Consider the following 17,097-nt stretch of genomic DNA (forward strand, 5'->3'; position numbering starts at 1 on the left):
TTTACATTTTAACGTTACATTTTATTTTTATTCCACACATTCTTTTCATTTCATATTGCTTTACTTTTAGTTTTTCTTTTCATTTCACATAACTTTTCTTTACTCTTTTAGTAAGTTATTGTACAAATTTGTTGAAGACTATGCATTCTTTATGACTGTTTTGGAAGGAGTGTATTTGTGGGCTGGGCCAGATTGATTAATTTTAATGAGAGTAGGGCGCAAACAGTTTTGTTGTCTAACGTCATCCTATTCTTTCCTTCCCCCGTGTGAGATGCTAAAGTCGCAGTTACAAAACTTTCAAAACGCTTGACTGTCCCCCACCCTGCTCCTCTTCAGAAAAGTAAATTCGCCGTCTCATTGATTGCGATATTTACATGAGGGTTTTTTTTTTTTCAGGAGTGCCTTCTGTCTCTGTCGTAGCGTCCATCATCCGTCTTTTTTTTTCCGTTGTCACTCATCATCTGACCTCACACACTAACCTCACGGCAACTTTTACTCAGCCCGGGATATTGTTATATTTAATAACACAGGTTAAAATACGGGAAAATACTAATTCGGGAGGATGGCGGGAAAGAAGGGTATATGGGACTTTCACAGCCAAAACGGGATACTTGACAGGTATGCATTTAAGGTCTATACAAGGATCATTTTAAGCATTGAATTTCCCTTCCTCTGTTTGGCCATTTACATTGTTTCTTTCTCACCAAATCTGGTCAAGGAGCTCCGGTATTTTTCATAACTTTACTCATTTCAGACTTCATACAGACTGTTAGCTTTGTCAATGCTTATTTCGAAAATATAGCTTTTGCTATGATTTCTTTAGTTGTGTCTTATTTGGCTTCTCAGTATTTCATGACATGTATTGCTGTAGAAAGATATTTTCTGATTGTATATCCCATTTGGTACAGACATCGTCACCCAGTCAAGTGTCTCGTCTGTACTTCTCTTACTAGCTTTTGCTTTGTGATTTTTGTTAGGAATACCTAATATTTGGCATGCCTTTCTTTTACTACCTTTTCTGTTTCGTAGGTGCACGCAGGGCTCATTCACAGTCGATCACTTCTCTAAAGAGACGATTGGTTATAGCGACTCTTTGTACTGCTGAGTTACACGTTTACCATCCTTCTCTTGGTTAGTATGATGCTGCTTTTATTATATTCTTATCTGCCAGTTTACTTTATATTCAGATTTACATTTATTGTTTAAATGTTAAACCCGATTGTGGATTGTTTGTTGTATGTGTTCATGAGGTCTGATGTCGGGGATGCTTTCAAGATGTCTCGCTGCTCTTCCAGACGGAGAGAAATTCAAAGTGAAACTCAGTTCACAAACTTGCCGGTCATCATGTGTGATTACATTGTGATGCATTTGTACGGTGATGCTGTGATCGTGTCTGTTGTGATATTGTGCTTTATATACATCAGTTGTAAGTATTTTATCAATATGTCAGTGTTGTATGATATTTGCATGTGTAAATTATCTTAAAATACCACAGGGAGCACCATGAAACTTTGATATATGTTAACAGATTAGAGTTCCCTTGTAATTCATCTACAGTTTAATAAGTTTAATTAATTAATTAATTATCAATATTTATACTTTACTATACTATTTTTCTACATGTCTACAATAATAATAATAATAATAATGAAACAATTGCACAAAGGCTTCAGAATATCTTGTTTTGATTATAAAACGATCTTATCTACACCTTCTGAAAACAGTACAACAGCTGTCAGTGGCGTGGTACACTTTTGAAACAGTACACTCTTGTAAAGACTGATATTAGTACCTCAAATGTACATATTGGTACCTGTCATGAACTCTGTCTGTGTCTCCCCTGTCATGTCTCTTATTTTGAAGTTCTGTTTGTGTCTGCCATGTTTTGTAGTTCTGTGTAGTTCTTTTGGCTGTTTCTCAATTCTAAGAATGCAAAGAACAGACTTGCGTTCTCGTGGAAGGTCGCGAGAAAACAGAACGCACTTGTGAGAATTGAGGGCTGTTTCTCAATATGCGTTCTTCAGCGATCTTGCGTTCTAGTGTCCTTGCTCTACGTCATCATTAACAGTCGAAGTTCATTCCAATTCTCAAGAACGCTAGTACAGAGGACGCATGAAAATACCCGGATGTGTTCTTGATATCGAGGATGCATCGAATGCAGACGTGCGCGCTGAAATCGCTTCACGCCCCATAAGTCATTGCGGCAAAACAATGGCGGAGGTCAGGTGACCAACAGGAAGATCGCACACATCTCAATTCTCATAAGTGCTTTCTTTGTTCTCGCAACCTTCTGAGTTCGTTCTTCGTTCATCAGTAGACTTTACTGTCAGCACGTTTACATGCAAACCAATAATGCAATTATAATGGGATTTTGTCAATACTGCGATTATACTTTACCTCATGTAAATGCAATAATTCGATAAAAATAATGCGATTAAGCTCATAATCGCAGTAAGTATAATCGCATTAAAAGAGGTGGCGTACGCCGTTTATAATCGCAGTATGCGTCCATGTAAATGCTTTAATCGCATTTATACCGCACTAACTGAAGTGCGCATGTGTTTTAGTCACGGACCTTAACTCTTTCCCTGCCATTGACGAGATATATTGTCAATCAAGAGAAAACGCTTCCCCGCCAATGACGAGTATTTCCATTTTTCCGCAATACCGCAACTTTTTAAACCCAGATAATGAAATACATCCATAACAACGTGTTTGTCATTTAACGTAAGTAAATTAAAACAGTGGACCATGTATGTGAGTTCATCATTTGTGCTCTGCATTGGGCTATGTGTGAATAATCTGAAAATAAAAACTGCATGTAAACCGGAGTGAAGAGGTTAGCTCCAGTCATGTAAACATCTTACTGCGATTAAGTCCTTACTCGCATTATTGGAAATAATCGCATTATTGGTGTGCATGTAAACGAGCTGACTCACTAGATAGGGAATAGTCAAGCGGTGAATGGTTTCAGATACCACACAAGTTACGTCCATCTGTGTGATGATGCATAAGGAAGTGGCAACACATTTGTGGTCCCAAATGGACAAAAGCTCTCATCTGCAAACCACATGATGAAAGGTTTTTGGTGGTAGCATTTGTGCAACACTTTCTTACAGATCAGTTCATTATAAAAGGGTTTGAACGAGAATCTGTGCCATACCAAGACCTGTAGGAGTGAAGGTAAGATCAATATTTTATTTCTCAGTACCGACTGCATGAATAATCTGACATCACAATAATCTTTATGAGTATAATGAGTATTTCATCATCAAGGAGCTCCGGTATGTGTCATAAATTTACTCATTTCAGACCTAATACAGACTGCATTATCCTTGTTTATTTCAATGTAAGTGTATATTTTGCTATGATTCCTTTAGGTGTGTCTCATTTGGCTTCTCTGTATTCCATGACATGTATTGCTGTAGAAAGATATCTTCTGATTGCTCATCCCATTTGGTACAGACATCGTCACCCAGTCAAATGTCTCGTCTGTACTTCTCTGACTGTCTGGTTGCCATCAGGCATTTTATTATTGCTTTGTGCTTGGTGGTGGATAAACATGGGTTTTATCATAGCCCTCTCTTACTATCTAGTGATAGTTTTGTGTTTCGTAGGTGCATGCAGGGCTCTTTTTCATTCACAGTCGATCACTTCTCTAAAGAGGCGATTGGTTGTGGTGACTCTGCTATTTGTACTGCTCATTTGCACGTTTACCATCCTTCCCTTTGTAATTACGATGCTGCTTCAAATGCTTGTTTTTAATTTTCAGTTACAAACAAGATTACATTTATTGTTTACATGTTCAACCCGATTGTGGATTGTTTGTTGTATGTGTTCATGAGGTCTGATGCCGGAGATGCTTTCAGGACGCCTCACTGCTGTTCCAGACGGAGAGAAATTCAAAGTGAAACTCAGCTTACAATATTAACCGGTGGACACAGTCATCATGTGTGATTACGGTGATATTTTTCATAAACAACATTTTACCTGATGATATGCACATGACAGCGGTCACATATGTTTGTGGGTCCTTAAAATTTTGTGACGCATTTGTACTGTAATGCTGTGATCGTATGTCTTGTGGGCATCACTTAGTTGTAAGCGGTTTATCAATATGTCAGTGTGTTATGATATTTGCATGTTTAAATTATCTTAAAGTGAAGAAAATAAAGAGATTTTTTATTTATGTTAACAAATAAGAGGTCCCACTTGTAATCCATTAAGAGTTTTTTTTTTAAGTTTAATTTATTAATTATGAATCCATTAATATTTGTCCTTTATTTTAGAATAAGTCCTATTATGTCTACAATAATCATAATAATAATGAAATCTTCACAATATATTTTCCCCATTGTGCCCATTGAAACTGAGAGGGCACATTTCTCTATTATTATGTATGTTTGGACTATATATGTTATCGTTTTATGGTTTATGTCACTGAAGGCTCTTGTGATAAAAACAATCTTTGTGTGTGTGAACCATAGACTGTATAAAAGATGGACGTAGTGTCCGTGACGTCACCCATTGGTTTCTGAAGATCATTTTTTAAGAAGTACCGGAACGCATGCAAGAAAAAGAAAAGGTACGCTGAAGTGTAGGCCTATTTCAAGCACTGCACTTACTGAATAACCATCTTATATTATTTATATCTACTATGTATCATACAACCAAACTATTTTATTTGAATAAACAAATCATTTAAAACAAAATATAAATGTATTGAAATAGCAGGTGCAATGGAGCGGTTTACGCATGATACGTTTGGAAATGAAGTTGCGAGTTTTGCACGGGTTTGATATCAAATAAAACATACAAGGTTGAATTTAGTTGTTTGCAATTTGAAATATTTTTACAAGATATTCCTAATAAATTTAACTTGAACTATTTCTGAAATGTTTCTATAATAAAGAACACCGCTATCTCATAACGCAGCGAAACCTATTAAATAACGTGAATAATTGATTGAAGAGCAATCGATATCAACCTATTCAACACCATCGCCATGGACAGCACCTGGTAACGTCGTACGTAGGAAAGTATACCTTAAGAAACCCGCTAAGGTACAGTTCGGGAAACACGCCTAGAAAAGGTATACCTGTAGTAAAGGTTTAACTTAAGAGTCTTCGCGCGCTAAGAGACAATGTTATCGGGAAACGCAGCCCTGGACTTGATGCGACTATTTCCAGTGCACTTCTGTATTGCTGTTCTTGTGTTGCTATGATTGCTTCTATTGTATACCTCACTTGTAAGTCGCTTTGGACCAAAGCGTCTGCTAAATGAAAAAAATTTTATGTAATGTAAATGTAATTCATCTTCCAAACCATCTCTGTTTAATTAGCAAAACAACTAACTACAGTTTAACACTTGTCGCATTAACTAACAGTGTTATCACAACATGTAACCAAAAAATAAAACTAATTTGGAAAAAAAACACTAATGTTTTTTTTTAAACATAGTGGCATTTCTAAAGCTACTAAAATGCTGTTTTAAAATAGAGGACAAACACCGACTTTGGGTTCAATTAACCCAGAAAACTTTTATATTTGACCCAACAATGGCTTAAAACAACCCAGTCTTTTTAGAGTTTATAACAACATGTTTTATTAAGTTTGGATACAAAATCTGTTAGGACCTCATAAAACACAGTTATTTAACTCATTTTACTGTTGCTTTTTATAACAAGAGGAACACGTGAGAACAAGAAGTTCATGAAGATAAAACGAAGAGCAATCACATTCTCAAGTATGATACACTTTTATATTTCTTTTTATATAAAACCTGCTTATACTGATATAAAATGCTTATAATGTCAACCAATGTGTTGTTAGTTAATATGTGTTTCTGAAAAATCTAATCCTACTGTAGGTCTGCCAACTATATCAGAAGTCAAGAACATTTTCATCAGTTCATCCACTTGTTCTACATTTTAAAAAGTCACCTGCAATGGAGTATGAAGACATTATCACATCTCGTTATGAAAACACTTCACATTCAATCAATCACACATCTCTTGAAAAAGAAGCATTTAGGGTCTACACATGTATCATCTTAAGCATTGAATTTCCCCTCCTTTGTTTGGCCATTTACACAGTTTTCTTTCTCACCAAATCCGGTCAAGGAGCTCCAGTATTTGTCATAAATTTACTCATTTCAGACCTGATACAGACTGTTAGCATTATCATTGTTTATTTCGATGTAAGTAAATATTTTGCTCAGATTTTTTTTGCTGTGTCTTTTTTTGCTTCTCTGTATTTCATGACATGTATAGCTGTAGAAAGATATCTTCTGATTGCCCATCCGATTTGGTACAGACATCGTCACCCAGTCAAATGTCTCGTCTGTACTTCTCTGACTGGCTGGTTGCTATCGTGCATTTTATATTTGATTTTTGATTGGTGGTTTCAATTCCTCTTGATCATAGCTCTTTTTTACTACCTGGTGATAGTTTTCTGTTTCGTAGGTGCATGCAGGGCTCTCTCTCAGTCACAGTTGATCACTTCTCTAAAGAGGCGATTGGTTATAGCGACTCTGCTATTTGTACTGCTGACTTACACGTTTACCATCCTTCCCTTTGCTATTACATTTTTTCTAGATTATTATTTTAATTCTATGCTCCTTTTCCGTACAAGCGGGATTGCAATGGCTTTTTATATGTTAAACCCGATTGTGGATTGTCTGTTGTATGTGTTCATGAGGTCTGATGCCGGAGATGCTTTCAGGACGCCTCACTGCTGTTCCAGACGGAGAGAAATTCAGAGTGAAACTCAGCTCACAAACTTAACCGGTGTACGCAGTCATCATGTGTGATCACAGTGATATTATTATTTGTTAACAATAGTTAAGTGCCTATTTCACCTGATGATATGCACATGACAGCGGTCACATATGTTTGTGAGAATGGTCCTAAAATTTTCTAATGCATTTGTACTGTAATGCTGTGATCGTATCTGTTGTGATATTATGCCTTATGGACATCACTTAGTTGTAAGCGGTTTATCAATATGTCAGTGTGGTTATGATATTTGCATGTGTAAATTATCTTAAAGAAAATGAAGACATAAGGGAATAATGTTAACAAAGAAGAAGTCCCATTTGTAATCCAATAAAAGTTTAATACATTTAATTTTTAAAGTGCACTTATTTCATTGCTAACAACAACATTATTTTGTGTATTTGGTAGAATACGATGTGTTTGCATGGTTTATGGTTCAAAAACACATTATTTTCCACATTCCTTACATTTTTGTAGCTCCAGATATACTGCTTTCCTCAAAACGCACTGATTTTGTACAAAACTTGTCGATTTGGAAAGCTCTGTGTCTCTGATTGGCCAGCTAATCTGTACGTTGTGATTGGCCTGAATACCTATGGCATCGGCTAGAAATGTGACGCTCCTTACCATGTTTGAAAGATTCGGTCACAATCAGTAGCGTAACGAGCCAACACCGGGCCCCTAAGCAGGATTATCAAGGCGGGCCCTTTACTACAGCACGTGATGACGCAATGTCCACAAGCAGGCTACAATGAATGGGACAGGACAGGATCATAGAGACATGAGATGACTGACAAAATCAGAAATAGTGCACCATAACATATGAAAAAACACTGCTGGTGACAGCACACTATAACATTTTGTTACTCATTGCTATGACTACACAAACATACACCTAGGTCTAAATACATATAAAAGATGCTCACTTACATTATAGGCTAATAGCGTTACATTATAACCACATTATAATTTGTAGAGGCATTTTCCAGCCTTCAGTTCTGGATGGCAAGATGCACACAGGAGCTCTAAACTTCAGACATGACACAGTTCAATCATTACATATGTAGGATCGATCCATACCGTTTAAAATAATTTGTTTAGTTACTGGTTCACTTTGTGCTTTGCTTTAGGTGTCTGGTGTAGTGTTTGGGTATTTAAAGCGTTATCGTTTCTTGTTTGTGCTAAGAAACAAAAAGATACAAACCAGCCGATTTCAAACGTGCACAGAAACTCTGGGCTGTGATTGGTTGGGCTCGATCGCTAGCGGTGATTTCATTGGGCGATGGCTTGTTCGGCTTTATGCGCTGCAAGAATTGATAGCTGGGTTACGTCAAACTACCGCGAGAGTGATTCGCGAAACCATACGGAGGAGTTTGCTTTTAAATCGCTCTCGCGGAACTTTGACGTCATCCGGCTGCCTATTGAAAACCCGTGAGAAAGCCTGGGAACAGCGGATAGCAACGAATATGTGATAGGGCCCGCCGACTGTCAATCAAATTCTTCCAGTCGGATGGGCCCCTGATTGGTCCGGGCCCGTAAGCAACGCTTACCCTGCTTACCGATAGTTAAGCCCCTGGTCACAATGCAATGCTAACAGGAGTTAACTTACAGGCTGTGAGTCAGAAGCGGGAGGAATTATGATAATGTCGTTCTTTACTACATCACCAATCCCAGAAAATAAACTGTTGCCTACAATCTGTGTGTTTGTTGTAGTCCAAGAAAAGAGATTTATGTTGGAGATAACTCACGTCATCGTTTACTTCAGGGTTTGTACCTTTTGCATATTGTTAACATGTACTAATACACACTTACACACCAAAGGAAATGTAAAATCATGAATCGGACCATTGGTGCTCTTTAAATAATGTATTAATTATTAATCCATTAATATTTGTCTTTTATGTGTATATTCTTTTTCTACATGTCTACAATAATAACTCATATTCTCATCATCACGCATCCTTACATCCCTGAAGACAGCGAAAAATAGTTATCATCACTGGTTATTTAAATTAGAAATGAAATCTTCCTATTGACGTCTTTTATTGATCTTTGTTGAAATAATAAATAAATCTGATAATTCACTCAGTGCCTCCCTGTAGTGTGATGCCATTACTAATCACTCATTCACTGACGCTTTGACTCGGAGAGGAACAGTACTGCCAACATCTAAGAAGTGCAGGAACACAAGAAAAAGGGAAGGTATGCTAAAGATAAAAATATAAAAGTGCCGGCCCACTTCAAGTCCCACTTGCCATTGGTTGTTGTATTTGAATAAATAATGAGGTGAGTCTAAAAAAGTATAACAGGGGCCATTTTAGGTATGTTTTATAATAAATATAATTTTGTTTCATATCATTATGTTTTATATTATTACGTTTAACGCAATAATGCATTAAATTTACTGATTCATATTTTTAAATCACCATGAAAATAAAATGAAAAACTGTCATTTGTTTTGCAATATTGTGCTTTTTTTTACAAATGACTGTGAGCTGTGTATCTGTGAGCTTCACTATTTTTAAAAAATGAATGTGCCTCCATAATCTTTAATCAAAAACGCAAATCTCCTCCCCTCCTCAAAACGATCTCTCTTTACTTCCGGTCATATGGTACGGCAAGGTAGGCGGGGTCCAGGAGAAGATTGCTGCGGTTAGCAACACAACCCAACTTCAAATGATCCAATCAGATCTCGATGGACAAATTCAAATCAAGCCCTGCCTTACTTCATTTCAGAAGTCAGTTTAACTCGGATATACATCACCATGGGGAAATAGGCAATCGCTACTTCTGTTTTATGGCAACTTTAGAGGTCCTTTTTCCCCATGACTTGTTTTGATATAAATAACAAGTTTGACCATACGGTTAGGGGGGCACGCTATGTCATCTGGGGGGGGCATTGCACCCTAATGACCCCCCTTGGCAACAGGCCTGATACATATACTGTATGTACCTAAATAGTACATATTAGGACCTCTGCAAACTTTCCCAGTGACCTCTTTTGTACCCCTTTTCTGAGAGTGTACAGTATATACAGTACAGGTTATGTAAAATAGCATTGGGTGAAGTTAAGTAATACCAACAAATGCAAGACAATAAACAGCTATTAGTGTGTTAATATTAAATGAACGGTGAGATCAAGTTTGTCCATTTATTTTATAATGCAGCCGCCACTCCTGCAATGAATGGTTTCAGACACTGCACACGTTATGTCCATCTCTGTGTTGATGCATAAGGAAATGGCGACACATTTGTGGTTCCAAATGGAGAAAATAGTTTTTAGCTCTCTTCTGCAAACCACATGAAGAAAGATTTTAATGGGTAGCATTTGTGCAATGCTTTATTTTTTTACAGATCAGTTCTTTATAAAAGAGTTTCAACCAGAAGCTGTGCCATTACCAAGACCTGTATGAGTGAAGGTAAGATCAATATTTTATTTCTTAATACCGACTGCATGAATAATCTGACAGCACAAGAAACTCTGAGTTTCAATATGATGAGTATACGAGTATTACAGCATGTGATTTTTTTATTTTAAGTTGGCTCTGTACATTACAAAACACCTTATAGCTATTAACGCGTCTTGAACCTTGAAGTGTGATCTTAGAATTGAAGAGCTGTGATGCAAAAGCCTCCTTCAAAAACTCGACAATGATATTAACCAAATGCTCTTGCAGTGTTGTAATGTAACGAAGTAAAAATACTTCGTTACTGTACTTAAGTAGAAATTTCACGTATCTGTACTTTACTTCGATATTTAAATTTATGTCAACTTTCACTTTTGCTCCACTACATTTTCTAGATAAAATGTATACTTTTACTCCGATATATTTCCACTAAGCATATTTGTTACTCGTTACTACAAAATAAAATCAGAAGAAATGTGTGAGACCTCAATAAGGGAGGTTTTGGCGAATCAGTGCTTCTAGATTGCATTACGCACGCTCCGCACACTCAATTTCACGCACACTCTATTTTAGCGTAGTGTTGCCAAAGGATGAGGAAGCACAACTGTAACTGCAATGAAAGCACCTACTGGAGGACCTCCCGTTATCGTAATGGACCACCCCGACAATGAACAGGGTGAGAAAGCTAACGTTATACACCCGTGGACGTATTTGTAAGAAATGTTTTTGTACATTGGAATTAAAGATTCCCGATTACCAAATAAAGTATGCCTACCGAAAATCACTTACATTTTGTCATTTAAAAACTCCCCGTCCAACCTGAAGAATCACATCAAGGTACGTTAAAATAATAGTTATTAAGTAAAGCCACAATGTCAATGTGATTCAACATTCATAAGCCGTATTAGATAATTATCTGTCTAATGTGATGGCCAGGCGCACATGTTTAATAAACGTCAACGTTAACGTTACACCGCTGATTTTCCCATGGATTTATTTAATTCACAGAGAACTCTCAACCGAAACACGCTTAACTGTTTATGGTAATGTTATAGCATAACTGCCGGCCGAATATTCCCTCCGGTAGGCTAATGTTAGATTGAGAAATATTTTTTAAAAACTGCTATCAGTGGCAGGTTAGAAAGAAAGTGTTAAGGACTGTATTCACGTCTTCAAAAGCATCCTACGTTTTGTCAAACTTGAGATTTCCTTTTAATTAACTCAAAACTCAGTAGTTATAGGATAATGTTGTGCTAATGTTATACATTGTGAATGTACGCTTGCATTGTTGATCAAAGTCACAGTGCTTTCATTGCCATTGCGAGTTGGCATTTTTTTCTTAGTAGAGCAGCTAACTTAAAGGGATACTCCACTTTTTTCAAAAATGTGACCAGTCACGGAAAGTAGGGACACAAGTCGGATCTGGGCATTTTGAGTTATTCACAGATTCTGAAAGTGCAGTTTCTAAGCTTTCCAACGATGTGTAACACATGGAAATCTGATAAGATTTGGAGAAGTTGTGGCCATTTGAATATAGGAACTCAGAAATACTCAAACCGAGAAAATCGAGACGAAAGGGACTCTTCTTTTCAGCTGGGGGAGACAATAGGGCTCATTTACATCTCATTTAGCTAAGCCATACCCCCTGTAAAACCCTTTTTGAGATGTTCTAGCATCATATGTAGTATTTTATGACCAAATGACAACCCGCAAAAATAAACATGACTCTTTTACCTTTGTGGGGATCACAAGTCGAATCCAGTCTGTTTCAGATTATCCAATGTCCATATTTGTCCACAAATGCGTATAATCCGTGAAATATAGATTGTTTACATCAGATTTCGCATGAATGTCTGGTAATACAATATAATATATAATCTCCCGCCTTCAAAGTTTGTATTTAAAATAGGGAAGTAGTATAATAGATCATCCAAACAGCGCCGTCGAAAACGTGACATCCTTTAGAGAGGTTACCAATGGCTCGCTCGTTCCTCCATCAGCCAATGACTTCATGGAAAATATTGATAGACAAAACATATAGCCAATTATATGAAGAATACAACGATATCTGTGTAACTTCTGTGTGTTTGGACTCATGCTGCGCTGCAAGAACTGACATACAGATGACGTCAAAGTACCGCGAGAGCGAGTCGAAATTAAACTACTCCGTAAGATTTCTTGAAGAGCTCTCGCGGTACTTTGACGTCATCCGACTGCGGCGCCGCATAAAGTCAGTGACGCGGCTGACGTACGATGCGGCTGACTGTTATTTGTTCCGCCCCAGCTTCTTTTATTTTTCTTTTGTTTTGTGCGCCCGAGCTTAACAGTCTGGGGAGACGCAGGCTATAAGTTTGAAAAAAAAAAAACTTAGCAAACATGTCTGAGGAACAGGGCAGCGCGTCACTACAGTCACGTGACTTCACGCTCGAGCCGGAAGAGAAGACAATGCTGAATAAAGTCGTAATTCTGCGATTTTTGGACCAAACTGTATTTTCGATGCATCAACACAATCTTACTGACCCACTGATGTCACATGGACTACTTTGATGATGTTTTTATTAACTTTCTGGACATGGAAACCATACATAGATTTTCAATGAAGGGGAAAGCTCTCGGACTAAATCTAACGATAAAACATCTTAAACTGTGTTCCGAAGATGAACGGAGGTCTTCCGAGTTTAGAACGACATAAGGGTGAGTCATTAATTACATTATTTTCATTTTTGGGCGAACTATCCTTATTTAGTAGTCACGCTGTTCCCTTTGTGGGCGGAGGCGAAAACACAAGCTTATACAGTATGTAAATATACACACAGACAATGACGCCCCCCGCTGCACGCTAGAATCTCCGGAAAAACAAGCCTATTTTAACCGCAAAATGTACGCTTTTAAATATACAAAAACTGCTATCTCAAACATGGAGAGGCTTCTTCGTGATCTCAACTAACAGATTCTGCAATAAAACGAAAATCACAAATTTCGAAAAAAAAACTTTGTTTCTCATTTTCTCGAAACTTGTGCTGCCGACTTGAGTCCCTGGTTTCCGTGACGGGTCACAAATATACTCATGTTTTGAACGAAATAAGTTATTATTTATTTTTCATTTTTACCTGAAGTTCATACAAAAGTGAAATTTCAGCTTTTTTATTTGATGTCATCTCTAAAAATATGCTGTTTGCTCTTTGAACTTAAGAGAATTGTGCCTGAAAAGTCCTGGAAAAAACTGATTTTTATTTGATGATTGAGATTAAGAAGATAATGGGAACCCTGAATATGCTTTACTATAAGAAAGCCACAATAAAGTTCACAATCAAAGTTCTAACCGCTTGCTTTAAAAAAAAACTTTTTACTTTTACTTCAAATACTTACATTAAATATCAGAAAATTACTTTTGATACTTAAGTACAGTATATATCAGATACTTTAAGAGTTTTACTTGAGTAATATTTTAAAAGACAACTTTCACTTCTATCAAAGTCTTTTTCTAGTACAATACTTGTACTTTTACTCAAGTATTGCTTTCTAGTACTTTATACAACACTGTGCTCTTGGAACGTATTATACGTTCATCAAATACTTTTACTTCAAAATCCTGGCCTGAGGTCATTTAGAAATACTGCTTTGTTGGCAGAATCCATTAAGAGTTGAAAAATTCTCATTTACAAGAAAACATGTCAGACGCACTTAGAGGGTTTTGCATCAGAGCTCTACAATTTTACTCTAACATGTAATAAATAAATATCATGGATTGCATGCAGAGATGTTTATTGATGTTAACAATGAAATAAATAAATAAAATTAAACATGCAATAAAATACTGCATGAAGAAAATATAAATAAAAGAAAAGTCAAAGTTGTTGGTCAAATTTTAATTCATCTTCCAAACCTGACCTTAAACCATCTGTGTTTAATGAGCAAAACTTATAACTACAGTTTAACACTTGTCACATTAACTAGCAGTGTTATTACGACATGTAACAACACTAATCCTCTTTTAAACATAGTGGCATTTCTAAAGGTACTTAAAATGCTGTTTTAAAAAGGGGACAAACACAGCCTTTGGGTTAAATTAACCCAGAAAACTTTTATATTTGACTCAACAATGGTTTAAAACAACCCAGTATAGGTTAATTTATAAACCAACAGGTTGGATTTGTCCCTTTTGGCCCAAAAATGGCTTTTTAGAGTGTATAACAATGTGCTTCATTAAGTTTGGATACAAAATCTGTTAGGACCTCATAAAACACAGTTATTTAACTCATTTTACTGTTGCTTTTTATAACAAGAGGAACACATGAGAACAAGAAGACCATGAAGATAAAACCAAGAGGCATCACATTCTCATGTATGAGACACTTTTATATTGCTTCTTATATAAAACCTGCTTTTATTAAATACTGATTTAAAATGCTTATAATGTCAACCAATGTGTTGTTAGTCAATGTGTGTTTCTAAAAATCAAATCCTTTTGTAGGTCTGCCAACTATATCAGAAGTCAAGAACATCTTCATCAGTTCATCCACTTGTTCTACATTTTAAAAAGTCACCTGCAATGGAAACTGAGGAAAATTTGACCACAACTCTTTATGAAAACACTTCGATTTCAAACGATTACACACCTGATGAGTCTATAAACAAAGCATTTAATGTCTACCTATGGATCATCTTAAGCATTGAAACTCCTCTCCTCTGTTTGGCCATTTACACAGTTTTCTTTCTCACCAAATCCGGTCAAGGAGCTCCAGTATTTGTCATAAATTTACTCATTTCAGACCTCATACAGACTGTTAGCTTTGTCATTGCTTATTTTTATTTATATATATATGTTTCTATGGTTCCTGTAGGTGTGTCTTTTTTGGCTTCTCTGTACTTTATGACATGTATTGCTGTAGAAAGATATCTTCTGATTGCCCATCCGATTTGGTACAGACATCGTCACCCAGTCAAATGTCTCGTCTGTACTTCTCTGACTGGCTGGTTGCTATCGTGCATTTTATTTTTGCTTTGTGCTGTCTGGTGGGATTACCTGCTGTTTATCATTCCCTTCTTTTTCTACCTGGTGATAGTTTTGTGTTTCATAGGTGCATGCAGGGCTCTCTCTCAGTCACAGTCGATCACTTCTCTAAGGAGACGATTGGTTATAGCGACTCTGCTATTTGTACTGCTGAGTTTCACGTTTACAATCCTTCCCTTGGTTATTACATCTTTTCTATTTTATTATTTTTATTCTACGCTCCTTCGCTATACACGCATGATTACAATTACTTTTTATATGTTCAACCCGATTGTGGATTGTTTGTTGTATGTGTTCATGAGGTCTGATGCCGGAGATGCTTTCAGGACGCCCCGCTGCTGTTCCAGACGGAGAGAAATTCAGAGTGAAACTCAGCTCACAAACTTAACCGGTGTACGCAGTCATCATGTGTGATCACAGTGATGATATTATTGTTAACAATAGTTAAGTGCATATTTCACCTGATGATATGCACATGACAGCGGTCACATTATGTTTGTGAGCATGGTCCTAATATTTTCTAATGCATGTACGGTGATGCTGTGATCGTATCTGTTGTGGTATTATGCCTTACGGACATCACTTAGTTGTAAGCAGTTTATCAATATGTCGGTGTGGTTATGATATTTCCCTGTGTAAATTATGTTAAAGTGAAGAAAATTAAGAAATTTGGGAATAATGTTAACAAATAAGAAGTCCCACTTGTAATCCATTAACAGTTCAATACATTTAATTTAATTTAAGTTTAATTTTGAAAGTGAACCTATTTTATTGCTAAAAAACAACATTATTTTGTGTATTTGGTATAATACGATGTGTTTGCATGGTTTATGGCTCAAAAAACCCATTATTTTCCACATACCTTACATTTTTGTTGCTCCAGATATACTGCTTTCCTCAATCACCAATCACCAATTGGTCTATCACCAATCCCAGGAAGTAAACTGTCGCCTACAATCCGTGTGTTTGTTGTAGTCCAAGAAAAGAGATTTATGTTGGAAACGATAACTCGCTCTTATCATATGGTACAGCAGGTGGGCGGTGTCCAGGAGAAGATCGCTGCGGTTAGCAATTAGCAACATGACCCAACTTCAAATGATCCAAATTCAAATCAAGCCCTGCCTTATTTCATTTCAGAAGCCGGTTTCACTCGGATATACATCACCACAGGGAAAATTAGGCAATCGCTACTTCTGTTTTATGGCAACTTTAAATTCCTTTTTTCCAAGTTTAAGTGACTTGTTTTGTCATAAATAACAAGTTTGGCCATATGATTAGGGGGCACGCCTTGTAATCTGGGGGAGGGGGGGACTGCGTCCTAATGACCCCCCTTGGCGACAGGCCTCATACATCATATGTACCTAAATAGTACATATTGGGACCTCTTTAAAGGGTACAGTGTACTGCCCAAGGGACAGCTTTTGTACCCCTTTTCTGAGAGTGTACAGTATATACAGTACAGTTTTGTAAATGGCATCATACAATTCAGAATTGGGTTAAGTAATACCAACAAATGCAAGACAATAATCAGCTATTAGTGTGTTAATATTAAAAAAATGCTGAAATCAAGTCTGTCCATTTATTTTATAATGCAGCCGCCACTTCTCATTCAAGAATCATTTATGCTTTCAGAAAAAAAACTCTTGGCAGCCTAATCGACAAAACTCCATTATTATTACCAATCCTTTCCACACCCTTTCCTGTTGGTCTGTATTAATACACTTATACTATCAGAAAGAAATTGTCAAAAAATAGCATGTCGATTATAAGAGTATTATAAATATTTATAATAAGTATTTAATCTTAATTATGCTATGAACATTATAAAACACCTTACAGCTGTTAACGCATCTTGAACCTTGATCAAATTAATCAAATGCTCTTGGCACGTATTACGTTCA

The 17,097-nt window shown here is 36.6% G+C and overlaps 1 long non-coding RNA gene across 2 annotated transcripts; it reads left to right on the forward strand.

Annotated features, from left to right (window-relative positions):
* Positions 1 to 1,312: 1,312 nt before the first annotated feature.
* On the forward strand, positions 1,313 to 15,135 carry LOC135770296 (uncharacterized). Of its 2 annotated transcripts, none has more exons than XR_010542582.1 (4): positions 1,313 to 3,962; positions 4,488 to 4,585; positions 5,687 to 5,745; positions 14,657 to 15,135. It is a non-coding gene; the product is annotated as an uncharacterized lncRNA (long non-coding RNA). The 2 variants fall into 2 exon arrangements; XR_010542581.1 differs by lacking the exon at positions 14,657 to 15,135 and adding an exon at positions 5,869 to 5,952.
* Positions 15,136 to 17,097: the final 1,962 nt, after the last annotated feature.

This window comes from Paramisgurnus dabryanus, chromosome 8 (assembly GCF_030506205.2).
Source record: "Paramisgurnus dabryanus chromosome 8, PD_genome_1.1, whole genome shotgun sequence".
NCBI lineage: Eukaryota > Metazoa > Chordata > Actinopteri > Cypriniformes > Cobitidae > Paramisgurnus > Paramisgurnus dabryanus.